This window comes from Ambystoma mexicanum, chromosome 4q (genome assembly GCF_040938575.1).
Source record: "Ambystoma mexicanum isolate Mex_15411 chromosome 4q, UKY_AmexF1_1, whole genome shotgun sequence".
Lineage (NCBI taxonomy): Eukaryota > Metazoa > Chordata > Amphibia > Caudata > Ambystomatidae > Ambystoma > Ambystoma mexicanum.
In genome coordinates, this window is record NC_090928.1 from 334,327,683 (window position 1) to 334,347,862 (window position 20,180).

Genomic DNA, 20,180 nt, shown 5'->3' on the forward strand with positions numbered 1-20,180 from the left:
AGTGCCGACAGCCATGAATCACTTCTTAAGGTTTAGTAGGTTGAGCATGTTCTACAGAGCTCCACATGTTAACCGTAAGAAACCTGTTTAAATTATGGTAAGTCAAAATAACTGTCTCTTGGTGCTTGCATTAATCAGTGTTAATATTACCCAACGATATAGTATTTAATCTTGCAACCTCAAGATGGATAAAAGCTTGAGTCATCCCTACACGAGAGCCCTGAAGGTTAGACGCAGATCCGTAGCAGGCTCATCAACACAATTTGCCAAGCTCTCTCACCGAAATAAAGTCACTGGGAGAAGAGGCAAGAAAGATGGACTAGAGCGTAAACCAAACACTGAATAGTCTTTGTGTTTTTAATTAGCATTGTTCATTTTAACGTCAATCCTACACAATTTATCAACCTCAGAAGAATGTCAATTGCATTACACATACCAGACACCTGATGAACCCAGCTCAGATCAAATCTATGGAGCTTTTAGATACTCTATTCATGATGTATCCCCAATAAACGTTACCCCCTGCATTGTAAGAAGACCATCAGGCTCAGAATGAAGGGCAGAGTCAGCAAGCCTAGAATGAGAATAACCTTACCCAGCTCTATTTGCCTTGCAGAGATAGCAGCATTTTATCTAACAGCCCTGCTGCCTGATCTGCCTAGAACACTTATGCAGAGAGCAGTGCGTTACCCTTCTAAAGAGAGCTCTGCCTTTTTTTAAACCCAGTTTCTAATATTGCCTTTCAGAAGTAGATGTTTGCCCACCATATATTGGTAGGTTTAGTGCGCTTATAATTGGAATGTGCCCCGACCTCTTCAAATTCTTCGGCGATCGCAGTCTTTTAATAATATTCAACTCAACAATAGATTACATTAAATACACGTCATTCAGAAGTCTTCATTTCTATTGGCTGCAAATAGAAAATTACAAATTATTTTCTTACGATTACACAAACATGTTCTGTAGAAACTGAGAAATTCTCGAATTACATCACACTTGGAATTTATGGATTAATTTCATGCGAGTTTTTGATTATACACAATTTTGTAATCTCCCCTTTTGCAGACAACTATGCATTGAAAATCATCACAAATCACATCTTTCACATAAAAGTATCACGTTGATGTCACAAGATTAAATGCTACAAGGTAGAACTTCAAACCTATTTTTTTTTAAAAACACAAACCACTTTGTGAATCAGCTTCGGAATAGGTCATCATGGAGCACAAATTATACAACTATATGATATGGCATTCATAACGCACCTATACACAAGTGTTTCGCAGCGCAGCGAGGCAAGGGAGGGGGAACAGAGGGAAGACGGAGACAACGATCTTACTAGGCCAGGTGACATTGAGACAATTAAAATACATAGCAGCCTGCAAAATCTGTACAAAAGCCTGGAAATAATGTTCTTATTACAGTCTAGTTGTGACATCACAAATGACCTGTAATAAGAAAATGACATCGCAACTGCTCCGTAATCAGTTATTACGCTTCAATTGTGATGTCACAATACCTTCTGCTTGAACCAGCAGAGAGAATGTGTGCACTACTGGAGATTGACTTATATGACCAAGAATCTGCATGTTATTACTTATTTTAAAGCACAAAATTAAAACATTTTAAATATATTTTATTAAACTGCTATGGGACTGCATTTTTGCTTTTTCAAATCCTAACTGGTTCAATGGATCAGCAAATGGGAGATCTCAAATTATATTAAGCAAGAGATAATGTATTAAAGGGAATGGCAGTGTGTGCCTATGCATAAATAAAAGGAATAAAATACGCCCATCCATACACAAAAAGGATACTGCAAGTCACTGTGGAGCTCCTCTGACTTGCAATATCCTCAAAACGTATGGTAGGGGTTCATTATCCCATATATAATGTTGCATCAGTGCTGGCAACGGTTAAAGGCCGACTGGCAGCTGGAATTTGGGTTCCATTAGTTTGTTGCTCCAGATAAGATTTTGAGGTGGGAGTATTTTACTCAGTATTTTTGAACTTTGAGAGTAAATGTGATTTTTAGAGGGTAAAAATGACTTTTCTCCTTTGCAGGAGAATAAAATGTATGTGACATCTAGCGGATGTGCGCAAAAACAGTATGGAAATCATTACTATGTGGCAGCTTTCCTCATTGTCACAGAATACATCTTTAATTATTTCTTTAAGGTCTAGCCATTTGATCTCTCCTGTATATATTTAAATGTTGAAATCACAAAAACCTAGCCAACTGCATAGTAAAGCAAACGTTAATTGTATTGTGTGTTTTGAGGTTCTATAGCAGAATGTTGAGGTTTAATGAAAGTCCTCATTTTCTGGAGCTATTACTACCTAATGGTGTGCCACTGTTATGATATAACAGCACAGAGAGGCAAGGATTCCACGCTAAATTCTATATCTAATTAATGGTCAAATGGTTATTTACATAACACTTTTGGCAAAGCACTGTACATAGAAAATATTTGTCACAATTATCACCAAACCAAAGTCAGTACTCCTTTATCGACCACCTTGAAAGGATACTTTGGCCTTGCCGGGATTTGAACCTGCAACCTACAGATTGCAGCAATGACAGCTCAACTGGCTGAGCTATCTTATTGGCTAACATCGTTCAGAGGTCGGTTAACAGAGTATCGATTGAGGTACAATAATCACAGTACCTAGATGTTGGACGAACCATTCATGAAGTGCTAGATAAAATTAAATACCTATCTGGATTATCACAGGGACAGGTTTTGCTGAGTTTCTATTTCAATTACCAATGTAACTCATTCGTTTATTTTTTAAACGGCGCTTGCACTTCCTGGAGAGTCAGGTTTTGGATGTTTTTATTGTAGACTTGAAGATTTGAGAGGCTAGAACATCTGTAATTGGTGTAATGACAATCACTCACCCTTGAGCAAAGACTCTGCTGCCACTGAGCATTTATAGTAATGTACCCCATTGACTGCGAGGTTGAATGGATGTAAACTAGACTGCATAGTTATCATTTTACACACTGTTTTTATAATTAGAGTGTAAATTAAATTACAAGTGTAAAAATTACGTGCCTCTGCATGATTATGTACACAGCACCGGAAACATACAATTGTGCAATACTGGTTTGCTTTCACTGGGGGAAAAAAAAGCCTATTTTGTTACAAAGTATTCATTCTCAATTGCAAATGAGTTTTCCATTTTATTAATTATACAATCCTAAAATTCTAGGAAAATAAATATGCACAGTGCTTCTGTCTGCTCCACGAGCATCAACCCAGAAGCTGAATGGAAAGAAACCATTCCTTTATCACAGTGTATAGTTTCTTTTTTTGAAAGGCTTCAATGAAATACATTTGGTTTCTGAGGTGGCTTGCAATTACATACTTGTAGATAAAAATCAAAAGAAGCCTTCCGGTTTCTGTCAAGTAACCTGACCTTTGCACTGCCCTCTGCTCTAAACCTGTGTGTAAATGCACACAGGAAAATAATAAAGCTGTCGCATTTACAAGATTTTCATGCGTAAAAAGGCTATGTACGCACCTTGTCTGGAGGCCTGGTTGACAGGAATGCATGCGTCACTTTGTAATTGCCACATTCCCAAGCTACAAGGCAGCTGCTGAGAGGAGTCAGTAGACTGGCTCAGAATAGTTACATGTTTGTTCTCTACTTTCATCCAAACGGGCTATATCTTCCTCTCCCCCTCTTCTATTCTTCTCGCCCGACTACCTTCCCTACTGCTTGAAACTTTGGTGTCATTTCTCGCTCTTCCTCCCCAAACCTGCCACGGCGGTCAGACTTAATCTACTCAACATTAGAGATTTTCGGTTGACCGTTGGCCACCTTTCTGCCTTGCAAGGTCAGGAAATCCCATATAAGGTCATGCACTTGCCCAGTAAAGCTGCTGCTTTTTACCATTGGTGGGCTAGGACTTGCCTCTGGGCTGGATTTTGTATAAGAGCTGCACTTGTGCAGCCATTTTCATCAGATCAGCATTGGAGCAAAGAATCTCACGTAGAAAAACACTTGAATGAAAGAAGAGGAGTGCCATCCCTTCCTGCAACTTGCCTGGTGAAACCCTTTTGGACTACCTGATCACCGACTCGGACCAGTGCTTCAGCCCTTGGACTAACCAACTTGTCTTGACGCCTTATCGAGTATCCAGACGTTCTAAGGCTTTGGAAGTGTCCCTGGACCACCCGGTGGACTGACCAGCTCCCTTGTGTGCTACCTCGCCATAAGCGTCGCCATTCCGTGGTTGCACCTGGAGCTTTGGTGGGTGGCAGCTTGTGATAATAAACGCCTTCCCTCAGAATTTCAGCATCCCAGCATCAAGGGATCCTGTCCTAGAGAAGCTTCTTCAACCACGACTGGAAGGAAGGACGTCTGTGTGCGGTGACAGTCACTGGAACTCACTCACCTTCTCACCTTCTGTGAAGTGTCCTGAAGAGGCCTGCATAGGTTAATCTAGCATTTCTTCATCGCCAAGGGTTGCATCTGAACCTGACCGGAAGAATTCTTCCACCCGTAGCTCCTGCGCACCTCTCGCTGGACCCATCAGCGGGAAATCCAACCTCCAGCGATCCCCAGTTGACCCATCAAGTCCGTCGGTAAATAAACGCAAAGCATTTGTTTCCCCCCCGTCCTACATCGGATAACATTGGGAACGAGTCCCTTTGTATCCTAATCTTCCATCCCACTGCCTTGTGGTCGTTGAAAGATAAGAACACAATTTACTTTTCGAGTAAACTTGTTGAATATCTTTTCTGAACTATCACCAACACAAGTAAAATTAGAACTTACCTACAGAGAATTTATTCTGGGGAGAAGCGTTGTGGCTCCTGTGACGTTTGGGCACAAGGCCCCATTCTTCTTACAGATGGGGATGTTGAAGTTAAGAGAATTCACTAGAGACTTGGTTTCATCTTTACTGTATTAATTGACTTGCCTCCTGTGTTGATTAAGCCACTTGAATGCATTGAACACCTATGGTGAATGTATAGATGTTTATTATTGAGTAATGTGTGATATGACCTTCTACTTTTTATTTTACTGTGTGTGAAGGGCCTGGAATAGTGTATTTTTATATATACCTGTCCAAATCGAACTATTGTGCATTATATTGTGTGGACTCATTGAGAGCCCTGACCCCACTCCTGCTCTCCTAAAAACAGCATTGACTGCTCTCCACGTTTAACTTGAGTGGCTTTTGGATAATCTCTCAGAATTCCCTATTCACTATAACTAGGGCGGCCGCCTCAAATCCGTCACCCATCCAGATTCTAGAAATCCATCTTAACATTAATATATAATTAATCATAATAGTAGAGCAAAGCAAGCTCTGGAGACTAACTACAGTTGGTAAGCTATTGCAGTAGGTCTGTAGATGTACAGACAGGCCGGAACTATTGATTAGTACTTTGCATTAAAACATTTTTTAAAAGGAAACGCCTTAGCTTTGGGTATTCATTACATAAGAGGAAAGAAAGTAAGAGACTAAGCAGAGAGGATGGCGTAGCAGGGAGAGAACTGGGGAAATTAGGTGAAATATTGTAGTTTGCAGAAATCAGGGATGCTGGTATAAAGCAATAGGTTGATAATATGGAAAGTCAAAGAGTATGGGCTCAACTCATGGGTAGAGCGTCAGTCACACAGATGTATGGAACCAGCAGGTCCCAGAACTAGATTTTCTATTAACAGCATTAGGCTGTGTAATCGTGTACCGGAATGCTTACACGGCCTAGTAGGTCTGTCTCTATCTTATATTGTTCAATTTATTTTCATTCCTATGTTTCCTCCCTGTTGCCCTGTGGGCCCTTTGAAACACAATTTACTTGATGTACAGGGGCCTTACAAATGTACAATCAATAAATACATTTTCAAAAGTGTTAATTTGTCAATATCATACACCTTCCCTTTCAAAACAAAATAAAGTTGACACTGAGATTTAGATACACAAACATAAGCTTTACTGAAAAAATAGAGAGAATGCATTGTTTTACAGTGGAAATAATGTAAGTATGCTTTATGTAAGAACTTAACATTTTTAGGAATGGACTTTCAGGACCTATAAAGAAAAAAGGAAAATTGAAGTGAACACATTCTGGTCTTTGCCAGACAGAATCTTGATTACATCTGCTCTGCAATTATTTGAAATAGAAAAGACCTTTTCTTGGCTAGCACTCCCACAGAAGTCTCTGGGGGGCGATTACTGCAAGACTCTTCATCACTCCCTTAAAACTTGCAGTTAACAGAGAAAGGAAGGTGGGGAGAGCCCAGAGGGCAAGAGAGTAATGCAGGGTGAACTGTGTTTTCATTGAACATGGTCATTGAAATCACCATCTGTGCTATGCACTAATCAATTTAATTAGCAAACCTACAAAATTATATAAACATTGTGTTGGAACACAGCTTATTTTATGCCTCGTCATTAACATTTCCTCAATGAAAACAGTATACAAAAGTTAGGTCACCTTTCCACCTTTTGTGCGTTGGGACCACAACCGTGTTTCACATTTTGAACTGACAACCTTCTATTCACTTTAATTGAATAAACCTGTGTCGGGGAGTTTTTCTAAAGTTCACTTATTGTAGGACTTTATAACTGTCCCGTTGGTACACATAGCCCCTACTTCTAGTATAAGTCTGTACCAGTCAAGGTTTTGGTAGGGTAGCAGAGTAGCTAGCCTTATTTTAGGAGAAGATGTGAGCTGTAGGTCAGTACAGAAAACTTAGAGAATACGCAGGCTCAAAGAAACACTTAAACACTTAAGAGTTGCATAGGAATAGTTATTTTATATATATATACACCAGGCAATGATAAATCTTCAGATAGGCAAGTACTATTTCAAAGTAAAATAACACAATAGAAAACCAAAGTAATAATTGAGATAAATAAACCCCAATAAGTCAGATGAATGCAATTCAAAAGGTAAGTAAAACCACTGTTCTAGTAACTTCAATTATTCTTTTGTAGGAATAAATGTATGAACACCAACAATAGCAGGTAAGCACTTTTCAAGACGTATAATACTTTTCAGAGGCCTTAAGGCTTTAGCAGTCCATCCGTATCTAGGTAGGAGTTATTCAAAGTCAGATTGGAGGGAAAGCAGCTACAGCACAGTTGCAGAAAAGGAAAGTTCCAAAGGATTCTTCAGTTATAAATATCAAGCTTTTGTTCATCAAAAAGGGTTCAGGTGCCTCAGGAAAGGCTCCCTGCATGCTCAACAAGCGTTAGGCCTGGGTATGCTCACAAGCTTTAGGACTGGGCGAACGTGTATGGGTGAACACCCAAACACTGGGTGAAATCGACACTCCAGTAATAAGGTAGCGACAGAATGACTAGTATTAACCTGAGTCCCACAGTACCGGGAGGAGTGATGAAGATGAAAAAAACTGGACGCCTTCACGATGTAGCAGCTGTAGGCAAAGTCCCCTGTTCCTTGGTTGTGGTGACCAAAGGGGGGACTCTGGAAGGGATTTTGCAGCATGCAGTCGAGAGAGGGGACTGTCAGCAAAGGATTCTTCATGCTTAAATGTGGATCTGTGGTTTTTGCACCTTTTCAGAGACACCAGTGAAGAACAGTTCTCATTTCATTGATTCTACTCACTTGCTTGGGTATCAGGTAATAAAATTGCGTCAAAAATGTTGGCGCCGCAAAAAAGCTGTGGTTTGACCTGGTAAAGGTGTACCCCATTGTACCATTTAAGAGGAGCAGGGTTTGCGGGGGTGTTCCCTGCTCCCCTTAAATGGTATAATGGGTCTGGCGGTTGCGGGGGTGTCCCCCGCATCCTTTACATGATTGTGGCGAAAAGAAACACAGCATTTTTGCCGCTATATTTTGTAATCACAGCCCATTTCTGCCGCGATTTTAAGACATAGAATCCTTGCTTGGTCTTGCACTCTGGCGAGAGGACTTTGAGGACGGGGATCTTACCTCTGGAGTTCCGGAAGGGGCCCACCAAAGTTTCGGGAGGATTTGTTTGTGGGAAGGCTATGCACTGCAGGATGGTCACGGGTACCAGGGTATTGGCGGTTTGCAGCCCAGGAAGGTTGTAGGTCGTACTGAGGCTGAAATTGCAGGCCGTCTTAGGACTGATTATGCCCACCAGTCCAAGGGAGGATGTTGTCTTCTTTGACTCTTCCCTGTCATTTCAAAACAGGGGCAGGACAGCAGCGGTCACTTCAGCAGGCTTCACTGGTTGCTGGAAGGTGCTGCAGGCATCTCTGGTCATTTTTTTCCGTTTCTTCTGTTCCAGTGGTCGACTTGTCTACAGCCTCATGACCCTCCTCTTTTATCCAGGAACCCAGCCAACCAACACTCATGCTACATTCAAACTTGCAGGACAGCCAACCTCCCTGTTGGAACAGCAGAGTGTCCGACTCCTCCTCGGCTTCCTGTCCTCACAGACCCACTGGAGCCTCGGCAGGCTTCACAAAGTATTCCCGACTAAGACAAAAGTCAAACCAGGACCTCCCCCACCCAGCACGGCAGAAGAAGGATCAAGAAAGGACAAGCACACAAGAAATAGTGAAATAAGAATACAGCCACCATTTTATGTCAATGGTAACCCTTTTGTGCATTACCGCGGCTTTGACACAGCCAGGGTAGGACAAATACACAAAAGTCGGTAGAACACGTCCACTGCCGCCAGCCATTCAGGTAAGATTGTCACTGTAACAGAAATGTTGCAAGAGCAGGGAGAAAGGGGGTACAGTGTAACCCCTCACTGCTTGCTACACTTAAGTTGGTGTGTGCTGATATCACAAAAGAACATGGAAAAAAGAAAAAAAAAGTATCCCCCTATCCTTGGGAACAGTAGTTCTCACAAGAAAAATAAAAGAATAACACTGCACACATGATGAAGTATGCTGCCAAAGCAAATTACAGATGCCTTAGCAAATATAGAGGAAAGCATGCCACCATGAAATAAAGTACAAACATAATGAGCAAAGGTTCCCATAGTTGGGACAAAAGAATGACTGAGGGGATAAAAGGTCCCACTCATTCAGGAGTACAGACAAAAAGATCCAGGAGTCCAACAAAAAGTTCGGGGGTTATCACAGGTTGAGAGGATTTGGCCTAGCAATGAAAAATCTCCCTAAGAACCTGCACCTCTGTGTCCTTAAATGCCACATTCCTTGGTTGCCAACCACAGTGCAGCGAATCACACATGGTCATGGTACGGTAGAAGATCCGGTGTGAATAAGGAGAGAATAATAATCTTTAACAGGTGCATAGTGCTTTCAGTTATACCATGCTTTTCAGGTTATCTGAGCTGGGCACAAACTCTTTGATACTGCTGTGCTGAACGGAAATCTTTAACCTAGCTGACAGGGTGCATATATTAATCATGTTGGTGTGATCTGCCAGTGTTAATGTTTGCCATGCTGGAATTCAGCAGGGCTAGCACATTGGTTCTCAACTTCTTCATTTGGACAGGCCAAAGAGGAAGACGGAAAGACTAGAAGATAGGCAGGCAGCTAAACCCCATGGCCCACTACTCTTTTATGCATGCTTCCCACTCTGACTCAAGACAGCAAGGAGCTTGCACACGTGTGCTGGTGGTAGCATGGGATAAGCATGCCGACACCGAAGCAACACTGTTGTGCCAAAAAAGGCACTTCTGTAATTGCATTCCAACCCATTTCCTCCTCTGCCATCACCAGATCACCCTTGCCACGGCCTCAAAGGCAGGACTCTAATCACCCATCACTATGACACATACATTAGAAACAATGATGTCCCTAGGGAAGAGATCCATGCGAGCTCAGCCCTGACCCCACCAACAGCAACAAAAAAAAACAAACAGCACCTTCACATCTTCTCCCACAGACCTAAGAACACAATCCAAAAAGGTACATGCGAAAAATGCACCCCAGTGACAGAGAGAAGTGCCATGCCAGCTTCAGGACTGGCATAGGATGGGGCTCATGCAGCCTGTAATGTTTGGCCATCCACATCTGCTTGCATCAAAAGGTAAAGAAGCATTGGATATTTTTGAGCAGTTCTAGAACAAACACATGGTCATCTACACAACAACTGGAACTGGGGACACGCTGTATTCTATAGTGTAGCAATGTGTGTTTTGGCATTACAGTTGCACTGAATGACCTGGGACTATCATTGCATACATGAAAGCATTATCTGATTAGGAAGGGCAGTAGAGGGTTGAATAAATAAAATGCATACAATGCAGACATAATACCATGATGTAGTTTGAACATATATTCATACAAACACCCCATGCCATCAAAGAGTAGAAAAGAACAGGAAAGCATTGAAACAGTCATCATGGCATGGAAATGATGGATCTAGTTGTTAAGAGCCATGTGGAAGAGCTAAATACTTGAAATAAGGGTCACATGATCAGAGCGTTAACAGGCGTTTCAGTGTGATGAATGGGAGTTTATGCTTAAGAGCATGTGTAAATAAGGAGACAATGGAAGATCTATATCAAGATTGGGACTATTTAGAATTTGGAACAGAACATGAGTTGTGAAAACGCACTTGTTTGTTCAGAGCCCTGAGGAAGTGCTTCATGCTTGAAACACTTGTCAGCTCAAGAAACCAAATAATAAATTAGAGGATTGAATGTATTACCAATCAATGGACTTTTTTAGAATTGGTGAAATTGCGATGGATTAGAGGCTTGTGCACTGATTGAAACATAGTCTCTAAAGTGGTCTAGTTCAGTATTGGGTCCTTTGGGGGACTGTCAATTATTTGGGTTTCTCTGCGATACCAAGTACAAGGAAGTGCTCGCTACTAGCGCATAGAGCAGGTTTGGTTCCCCAATTTCTGTTTTTTTCAATTGTAGGAGCAATCGATCCGGATAAGTGATCATCAAGGGATTCAAGATGGCATAGTTTCAGTATGTGTATGCTCTTTGACTAGTTGGGTATAGACAAAAGACAATGCTCAGGTGTCTTTGTTATCCTCTACTCATGAATTAAAATCACCTAGCACTCAAAGCAGTGGTTGGGGTTTAGTAATATCATTAAGGAAAGCGATATGGTGTTCTTCAAAGTGTGGCATACTATTAGGGCGGCTGTATTGTATAATTATACTAATTGAAGAACTTTGATTAATCTTCATTTTTATAAACAAAGTTTCACAGTCCTCAATATACACAGTGTTCACTGAATGGTAATCCAAACCTTCCTTAACCATTAATGCTATCCCACATTCTCTGCCCAGATCGATTGGACCTAAACATCTTATATCCAGTGGGGAGAGCGTGAGACGCCTGATGAAGCCATGTTTCCGAGATGGCAAACATATCTAGGTCTGAAGTATCAAGATAATCCGCAATGCGGCCCTGTGCTGTACAAGCGATCGTGTGTTAAGCAGGGAGATCATGAGACGCTGTTTAGGGGCACAATTATTCACAGTTAGAGGGTCTGAGTTTGTAATATAAATCTGTTATCCGAGATAGGCTGCTCAGATGGAGTCACAGAGGTTATCCTGTTTATTAACATCGAGTGTGCCGATTCTGGTGGACGATGTTGAGATAGTACAAGAGTCAGGGCTAGGTGGTTGCAGTATTTTTACAGGTGCGGATGTTGGCACACAGGTAACTGCAGGAGTGGTTACTTCAGTAGTCCATGAGCAGGATACGGAAGGAGTTATCATGATTTAGTTCAAAGTTCTGAAATGGGGTCTCCACCAGCCCTTCTGAGCACTCTAAAGAGGGTGAGACAATCGATTTCTGAACCCACAAGGGGTCTTCCTGCGCGGATGTATTTCGGTCTGATTGAGACAAGGAAGTAGTAAAATCCATGGCCAAATAGCGGGAAATCTCTGCATGTCCAGTGGTATTCTGAGCAGGAGATGTTCTACTATTTTTGCGACCAATGTTTTCTAAATGTGTGATAAGATCAGACATATTGGTTGTGATGAGCACAATTTGGAGGAACATATATTTAGTGGAGGCAAGTTGCGAAATAGACTTGAGGTATACCTGGATCGTTGAGAGTTCAGCACAATATCTTTGCCAGAATCAGCCAAGATAAAGTGTTATATTCTAACAGAATACACACAACATGCATACAAAGCTTGCATTGCATTTGGTCTATTCTTTTAGCGAAGTTTCTATATAATTATGAACGAGATACAATATATTAGTAGCACAAACATTAACCGCTGCACCAAGAAATAGGCCTCTGAATGTCTTCCATTTTGTTTTAGTGTTTCTGCCATGTTGAATTAAAGTTTCAGTTCTGCATCCAGGGAGCCCTGGCTGCATGGCTCAGCAGAGCAAATTATAAGCTTTTATTCTAATAATTAGGCTCCTGGTACACTATCTCATGAGAACCTCCAAAGAGATGATAATGGCAAGCTATAGGTGCGAGGAGTTGCCCCGGGAGGCGCAGTATCTGGTCTCACAGAGAAGGGTGGTCTTGGAGTTATTTTACTGCCAAGAATGGAAGGTTTCGTTCTCCTTGCTGACTGCACATAATTAGGTCACCTGCTGGGGGATGAACCCCAGAATGAAGTTTGTGTTGTATTAACAAATGGGGAAGAAGAAAAGTACTACCCCATCAGAACAGGACTAGGCACTAACAAATTAGCTTAGAGGAATGTATATGGAGAGACATTTTCTATATGCAAGAGCCAATTGAGTGCTTAGAATACAGTTACAAATAATAATATGATTTCATATTCAATGAACTTATTTGTATCGTTTTGTCTTTAAATATTACTGACTGTTGTGGGTGGAGTGAGTTTTCAGTCGAGGGACTGTTGACCTCTACCGGCTGTGAAACTCTGTAATAAACCTGTGTTTGCTTACAACTCGTGCGTCCCATAATTGTTTCCTGGAGAGTCACTTAAAGGGTCTTGTTATTCAGCTGGTGACCCTGATGTGATTTCCAGAGCACTCCAAAGAGGCCGGGTCAGGCCACAGGCCATGGCGCCCACCTTCAGAGAGCAGATTCAGTGTGCAACAACGGAGAGGTGGTAGGCGCCATGTTTCCCTAAAAGGCTGCGTGGTTTCTGGATTGCGTGCGCCAGGCTTGGCTCTGTAGGCTGATTTGAAGGACGTGGCACTGGGAGGACTCAGAAATCACCTACTAAGTAGGGCACACATGTTGGTTAAGATACAGTGTGTGCGTCGTCTTCTCTTTCTTTCTTTCTCTCTTTCACTCTCTTTCATTCTCTCTCTTTCTCTCTTTCTCTCTGTGTAAGGGAACTGAGGAAGGATCTACATCAAGGTTTTTGGTATATGTGGTTAGCATTTATATGATTAAACCGATTTTATTGAGTGGTTGCGAGTATTGGAGATTGTAAAGTTTTACAGTTTGATGGTAGGCATGGCCATTGGGCAAGTGTGGACTGAGTTTAGAGTAGCATGGACACACCATTGGAACATATTTGTAATGCGCTCCCACAGTATAAGGAAACTATTTTGAAGACCACTGAGTGGGTACAGGGAACGATCAGGAAAATGTTCACACCATGGACTGAAGAACGCACACATGATAAGAGCTTGCTGGAACACATGCATACATATTTGTTATTTTTGACACACAATCGACAGAAGTATTACATAAAATGGTTATTCCTACATCCGAGTCCCTATGAATAACTTGTTCGCCCTGTGTTGATTTCTACATATGTAGTTGTCTCATCAGCACTGGTGTTTGCTGGTGTGACGCCTACAATTGGGGTGTAGAAGTCCTCTCCCTTTCCTCCCTCACTACTTTCTTGTGCTTATGACATACAGGCAGAGAGACTAGCAATCAACCTGAAAGAAAGGAATTATCCTAACAAAATAATCAAACAAGCTAGAAAGAGGGCAAGAAACATACCAAGAGAGGTGACCCTTACCCAGCATTGGAAGAAAGAGAGAGGGGAAGACGTCATCACAGCTGTCTTCAGCCATTCACCAGTCATTAACCGCCTCAAAAAAGAAATAAAAAAGGCCTGGCATTTATGGAATGTAGAAGGCAACAATCTACCGACGCCCCTATTCGCTATCAAACAAAGAATGAATCTAAGGGACAGTCTGGTACACACGTGTAAAGAAACAAAGACAACAGACACACCCACACTTTGGAACACAGCAAGACCACTAGGGCATGCACCCTGTAGCAACTGGTCTGTATGTCAATTCACAAACCGCACCACCTCCACAGACATTGGTTGGAAATATCCATGGGAACAAAGGAGCTTCACTAACTGGAACACCACCAATGTCGTGTACCATATCCAATGCCCATGCAACAAGAGATACATTGGGATGACAACCAGGGCTATTAAAACACAGATATGTGAACATAGATCCAGCATCAGGACCAAAAGACGCACAGCCCCTCTAGTGGAACACTATATGGCGATGGGCCACACAGAAAATGATTTGACATGGACAATACTAGAAAAAGTAACACCACCAAGAAGAGGTGGCAATATAACTGCGCTCCTACTGAGGAGAGACCAGATGTGGATTTTTAGACTTCAGAGCCACAAGATCAGACTTAATGAAGAAATCTGCTGGCAAGCACTAGCAGTACAGTGATCCCCCCAAGACAGGTATATTCCCCTACTTTGGCTCTTTTCCTATTTTTTCAGTACCACTGTACAGGAAGGACCCATCATGGATGCAGCAATTTATTGTTACAATACTAGGTTACACACATATTAACACCAAACGTAACCAGGCCGCCCTAGATCCTGTCCATACCCGTAGATCGGTGCATGGATCATAGACCTAGACGCTATGACATGCAGTGCCATACGTAACGACTACTACTGAAGTCACTGTGGCAATACGAGAGTAGTGGATACCAAATACACAGCAGAAACCACAACTACCACAATCCCCCTGGAGTTCTCCATCTATCTAATACAAACTTGTGGCATACAAATAGGCCCCTTATGATTTATTTGGGCATACCATCAGGCCTGTGACATTGCACAAACGGGTGCACAAATATTCATTTAGCTCTAATCACGAACATCAAGCACGCACATGTAGCGCCTGAGTGAGCCACGTGACCAGAGACTACAACTCCAATGAGCATTAGGGCTATTGCTGGAGTTCCCATCCCTAGACGACCACACACAGAAGGCAAGATACCTTTTTTTTGTTTTTCCAGTCAGGCACATTTGGTACCAACATAGCGGCGCAAGCACCTATCTAGAACATTGAGAAAGCACACCAGCGAGCTGTAAAACTGCAGTTGGCGCATGTACGAACCACAACTCCCACAAACGCTTGGGAGTTGATGTAGTTCACCTCACCGTATACCAGTGAAGTAAAAGCAGGAAATATAGTGAGCGACCCACGTGACCGCAATTCGGCCATGAAAAGACCACAACTCCCAGGAGTACCCGGGAGTTGGTTGTAGTCCTAACCGCTGCACACTAGCGAAACGGGGTAGAACAATTCTCAAGTCTACCCTTACAAATAAATAAAAAGGGCACAGCTATCCCTCAGCTGGGATCACTCTTTGCTAACTCACAGAACACGCAATCGGAACAGCCAATGTGTCACGTGACCGCAGCCTGTTACTACAAATAGGGTGCATCTAAAGATCGCGACTGAACCGACAACAATTGAGACGCGGCGGGGTGAAACAGGAAGGTTAGAATAAGAGACCTCGAACTTACTACTATCAGATAGTCTGTACATTGGTGGGTACTTGTTTCAGAAGCCACCTAGACTGGAAAATCCCACACAAGAGGGGACATTTGTAATATTAATAGTAATTGTAGCACGGCTTAATCCAACACCTATAGACATCTCATTTTTAAGAAAAATAACTGGAACTGTACACATCTAACACAGTGAAAGTGTATCCTAGACACTCATACACCGGGATTTGTATTATAGGGTAACCAGGAACCCACTGAAGATTAGAATCCAGCAACATACTACCGTGGATCAGTAATGGGAACCCAGACTCACAACAGGTAAAGTGGGTTTCCGATTCCTTATCTATGAGTTGTCATTAAGGGTATAGTGGTTTTGAGAGCTATTCCATTTTGAATTTACCCTTAGATACCCGACTTGAGTGAAACCACAGAAGACACTCCACGTCAGGATCCAATTGCCACATTTAATTTATGACAGCTGCAGTAGCAGTGAAACACAGGCCAACACAGATAAGGGGGAACAAAGCCCACAAACACTTACCTACCTTCAATAAGCACTTTAAGACTGATGATTCCCCATCTGTCTTTTTTAAACCCCGTAGGGCCCAGGAAACTACCCAGCATGCCCGTTGGAAACCCAAAGATTTCCTCCAGACACCCACGAAAGGGAGAACTGAAAGAAATTATATATGTTACGCAGAATGCCGTAATGCATCACCTGTCCTGAAGAAAGCGGCCATTGATCGGAACCGCTGAAACCGGTTGACTGTTACTAAGTAGTTTTGGGCTGATGACCCTTACTCCGATACCCACAATACTTCGATGAAAGGGCTCGAATAAAAAAGCATCATAGTGATCCAATCTAATGGAAGAATACACCATTGTTAGATGGACACTCATTTTTGTATACTTACCGACCATTTGGTGGAATTGTTACTATTTATAAGACACATATTGGAGGCGGTAATATTAGAGAAGAAAACCGACAACCAATAAGTGCGCACTTGACCTTTTTAAGCACAGGAAAGTAGCGAATGAGGAAAGGGAGAGTGTCATGATGCCTACCCCCAGGCATCCGGACCAAGCCCATCAGCCCCGGGAGCAGGCATCTAGACATTTAGTAAAACCTCAGTGCCCCGGCTAGGGGCTATCTGGGTTCAGTCCTGGCGCCTTAGGTGCCAGGCTCATAGTAGGAATCAGTCCTGGCGCCTAAGTAGCCAGGCTCATAGTCATTACTTACCTCAGGCAGACCATGCTGCAAATGACTCCAATCCAACATGAAGCCTGAAAGGGACTATTTTTCTACAGGGACTATTTTTTACTCGGGTGTGGTTCTAGGGACTTCTTACCTGGGACTACTTTTGAGGCTATTTAAACCACACCTGACCAGCAACACACGCTTCACGTTATTCTGCATCCAGCAGCGTAACACTCACCGTGCCTGCAGCCTGCATCCAGTCTTCTGCCACGCCCGCCTCGAATCCGGAGCTCCTAAAACAAAGAGGAAAGAAAGGGACAAGGTTAGAAAACAAACTTATTTCTATTCCACACCTGATTCTGGATCCATCTTGTCTCCGGACCTGTAAAGAACATCATTTCTGCACGCGCCGCACCTCCAGCTGCAGCGCCGCGCCATACTCACCAGTCTTCACAGCATCCTTCGGGTCGGCGCTGCCTCCATCATTTCTTCGCCGAACTTCGGCACCTAGGAGACAAAAGAAAACCACAAGGTGAGCCGAGGGAACCAACAAATATAATTCTTACCACCATAGACTTACCCGATTTACCACCGGAGGCATCCTTTTGTGACTCTCCATATTTTCACATGCCGCATCTGTTGAGAGACAAAACACCACGTTTTCCTCATGCAACATTTACCAGACAGCGCCGGGTGACACGACTCTTACCTGAGCGCCACCAGCTGCCACAAGAGCATCTTTTCACGAGCCAGCTGCAAGACAAGAAAGGAAGGGGGGAACAAGAGTGAACATCGGACATATTGAACTCTATGAACTTAATACTTACTGGTCCTCAGCAGGAACCTCAGAGTCAATACTCTCCGGAACTCTCCCGAGCCTTCAACCCAGTGAAGTAACTGGAATCGATGCGCCCCTGCAAATCCACGCAGGATGGAGAGCTCATCTTTCAAGAATATAAGGTGAGATTGCTGTGAGGGTATTTCGGAGGTGATTAGTTGGGGAGGACTGTGGGGGTGCCATCACTTGAATCCACAAGTGGCTAAATCCATCTCTCCACTTGCAGGAGAATATTTCTACGGGTTAAGCAGACAAGATTAGGAGGGCAGATCCAGTCAGTCATCGCTGCACTACGCATCACATGGGTGGAGACCGCAGCTGTCTGGGTCCGACCGACGCCCCTGTGGGAGCCAGGTAAGGGTCACAGAGAGGACTTCTATACCCCAATTGTAGGCGTCACACCAGCGAACACCAGGGCTGATGAGACAACTACATATGCAGAAATCAACACAGGGCGAACAAGTTATTCATAGGGACTCATATGTAGGAATAACCATTTTATTTAATACTTCTGTCGATTGTGTGTTAAAGATATTAGGGTATAGACAGGAGGCGACAACCCCTTGACTCTAAATGTATTTACCTATACATATTTGTTAACAACAGTGAAGGGAAAACAGTTGAGGAATCTGCAAATTTGTGTAAAATGTTTGTAGAAGAAGAAAGTATCCAGAGCGCCCGAAGCAGCATCAGGGAAACCAGGGGGGACAACCAGAGGTTCACGAAAAATGTGTAGACAGATTTCTGAACTCTGACCTGGTGGGCAGAGGTTCAGAAGGCCAGCCTAGTTTCTTGGAACAGGGTATCCTTCTGGACAAGCCAGACCAATCAAGGTTGCATTGGCGGCGGTCAAGGCTAGGTCTCAGGAGGGGTGAGGGTGACTGAAAGACCTCAATGAGCACACAGAGTAAAGGACACTTACAAATCACTCCGTCAGGTGTATATATATATTAAAAATACAAATACATTTATTTAAAGGCCTTTGAGTTTCAACACACAAATCAAATCACAGCAATACTTCTAAGCCAACACAATCCTATCAATATACATATACAAGACCAATGGGGTCTAAAGGGTTAATGCACAAAATGGGTCAACAACCTAAAAGGGGAAGGAAACAGGTGGTGCAAATAGTCTTTAGTCCCTTCTGCATCAAACACAATCCTAACTGAGAGGCAGTCCAATCCCTAAGAAGAGTGTAACCTATTGCTGAAATGTACTTGCAATGCTGGCGCACGCGGTAATGCAGATGGGCAAAACGGGGTCTCTTCAAGGGTCTGTAGCAGCTCAGGAAGGTGGGTGAGGTGATGAAGAATAAGTTCCCACTATTCGTGGAAGGTCTCCCCAACAGGGCAGAACAGGTTCCGGAGTTCAGGAATAGTTTGCACTAGCAGTGGAAAGGAGAGGGGCCCTCAGGAGCCACTTGTGCATAAAAATGGATGGAGGCACTAGGGGCCACCGGTTAGGGTTGTAATTACTCACCGACCCCCGGCGCAATCTGAACCAAACTTCGGCAGTCGAGCCCACTTCGGTTGCTGGTTCAAGTGCGGCAATTTGGCAGCTCTGCGGCTTTCAGCGACAAAGATACAGCGTTGATTCCCAAATGGGACAGTGGCGGTTTCTCCGCTCCTGGTGGATGGATCAGGCCAGTTTCACTACTGCAGCAGGCTTCAGGGGCAAGAGGGACATAAAAGCAGCACACCTGCAAAGTTTGTCACCGGGCGACACAGTAACCGCGTATACTCCGGTTCAGGCGCACTCACTTTACTCCAGACCTGGGAAACGCCAAGTATATGAAATTCGATGCGACAGTGCCGTGAACACAGAACTAGCAAGTGTCTCCATGAAACAGCGGCGATATCAGGGTAAAGGTCCTGTGCAAGCTTTTCAGCCCTCTGTTTGACCCAGGGACACTTCCAGGAAGGCTTACTTGCAGGGTTTGATGAAGGTGCCGAAAATAGTTGGTCCCAATATTCCAATCGGTCGAAGCGTCTTCGCAGACCTTCTAGACGACCAGATGCAGAGGGATCCAGCGGGACGACAGCAGGCTCAGGGTGCCAAACCTTCCAGCGTGTTACCAAAGGTTCCTCGACTCGGCTTCTTAGTTTCAGGATACTTGGATCCTATCCTTCGTTCAGTGAGAACTGCAGAGATCGACATGGTATGGATGTTTGGAGCCTTCTCTTATCCAAAATCTCCTTTGCGCCAGAACGAAGAGGACCCAATGGGAGATCTGCTCTCAGACAAGCATACCATACATGGACCAATCATGGACCACGGTGGTCCCAGGCATTCACAGCACACAAGACTCTCTGGCAGCCAGGATGTGCATTGGAACCAGACAGACCAGCCCACATCCTGGAAGCACACAAACAAGGGATGCAGAAGCCCGTGAAAGCTTGGCGTTTTGCAGGAGAATGCATGCCCAAATAAGGACTGACCCGAGCCAACTCGCCCTGGGGAAGGTGAAGGGGCAAGATGGTCAAAGGACAGGACAAAGAACCTCGTGACATGGCCATTTTGGAGCCAGGCCACCTATTCGTGCCAAACATGGTAACCA

General features: G+C 43.5%; 1 protein-coding gene across 1 annotated transcript in view; it reads right to left on the reverse strand.

Moving 5' to 3' along the window:
• RIOX1 (ribosomal oxygenase 1) overlaps positions 1–20,180 on the reverse strand; it is a 603,487-nt gene that overhangs the window by 520,281 nt on the left and 63,026 nt on the right. The gene's annotated exons all lie outside the window — the stretch shown is intronic.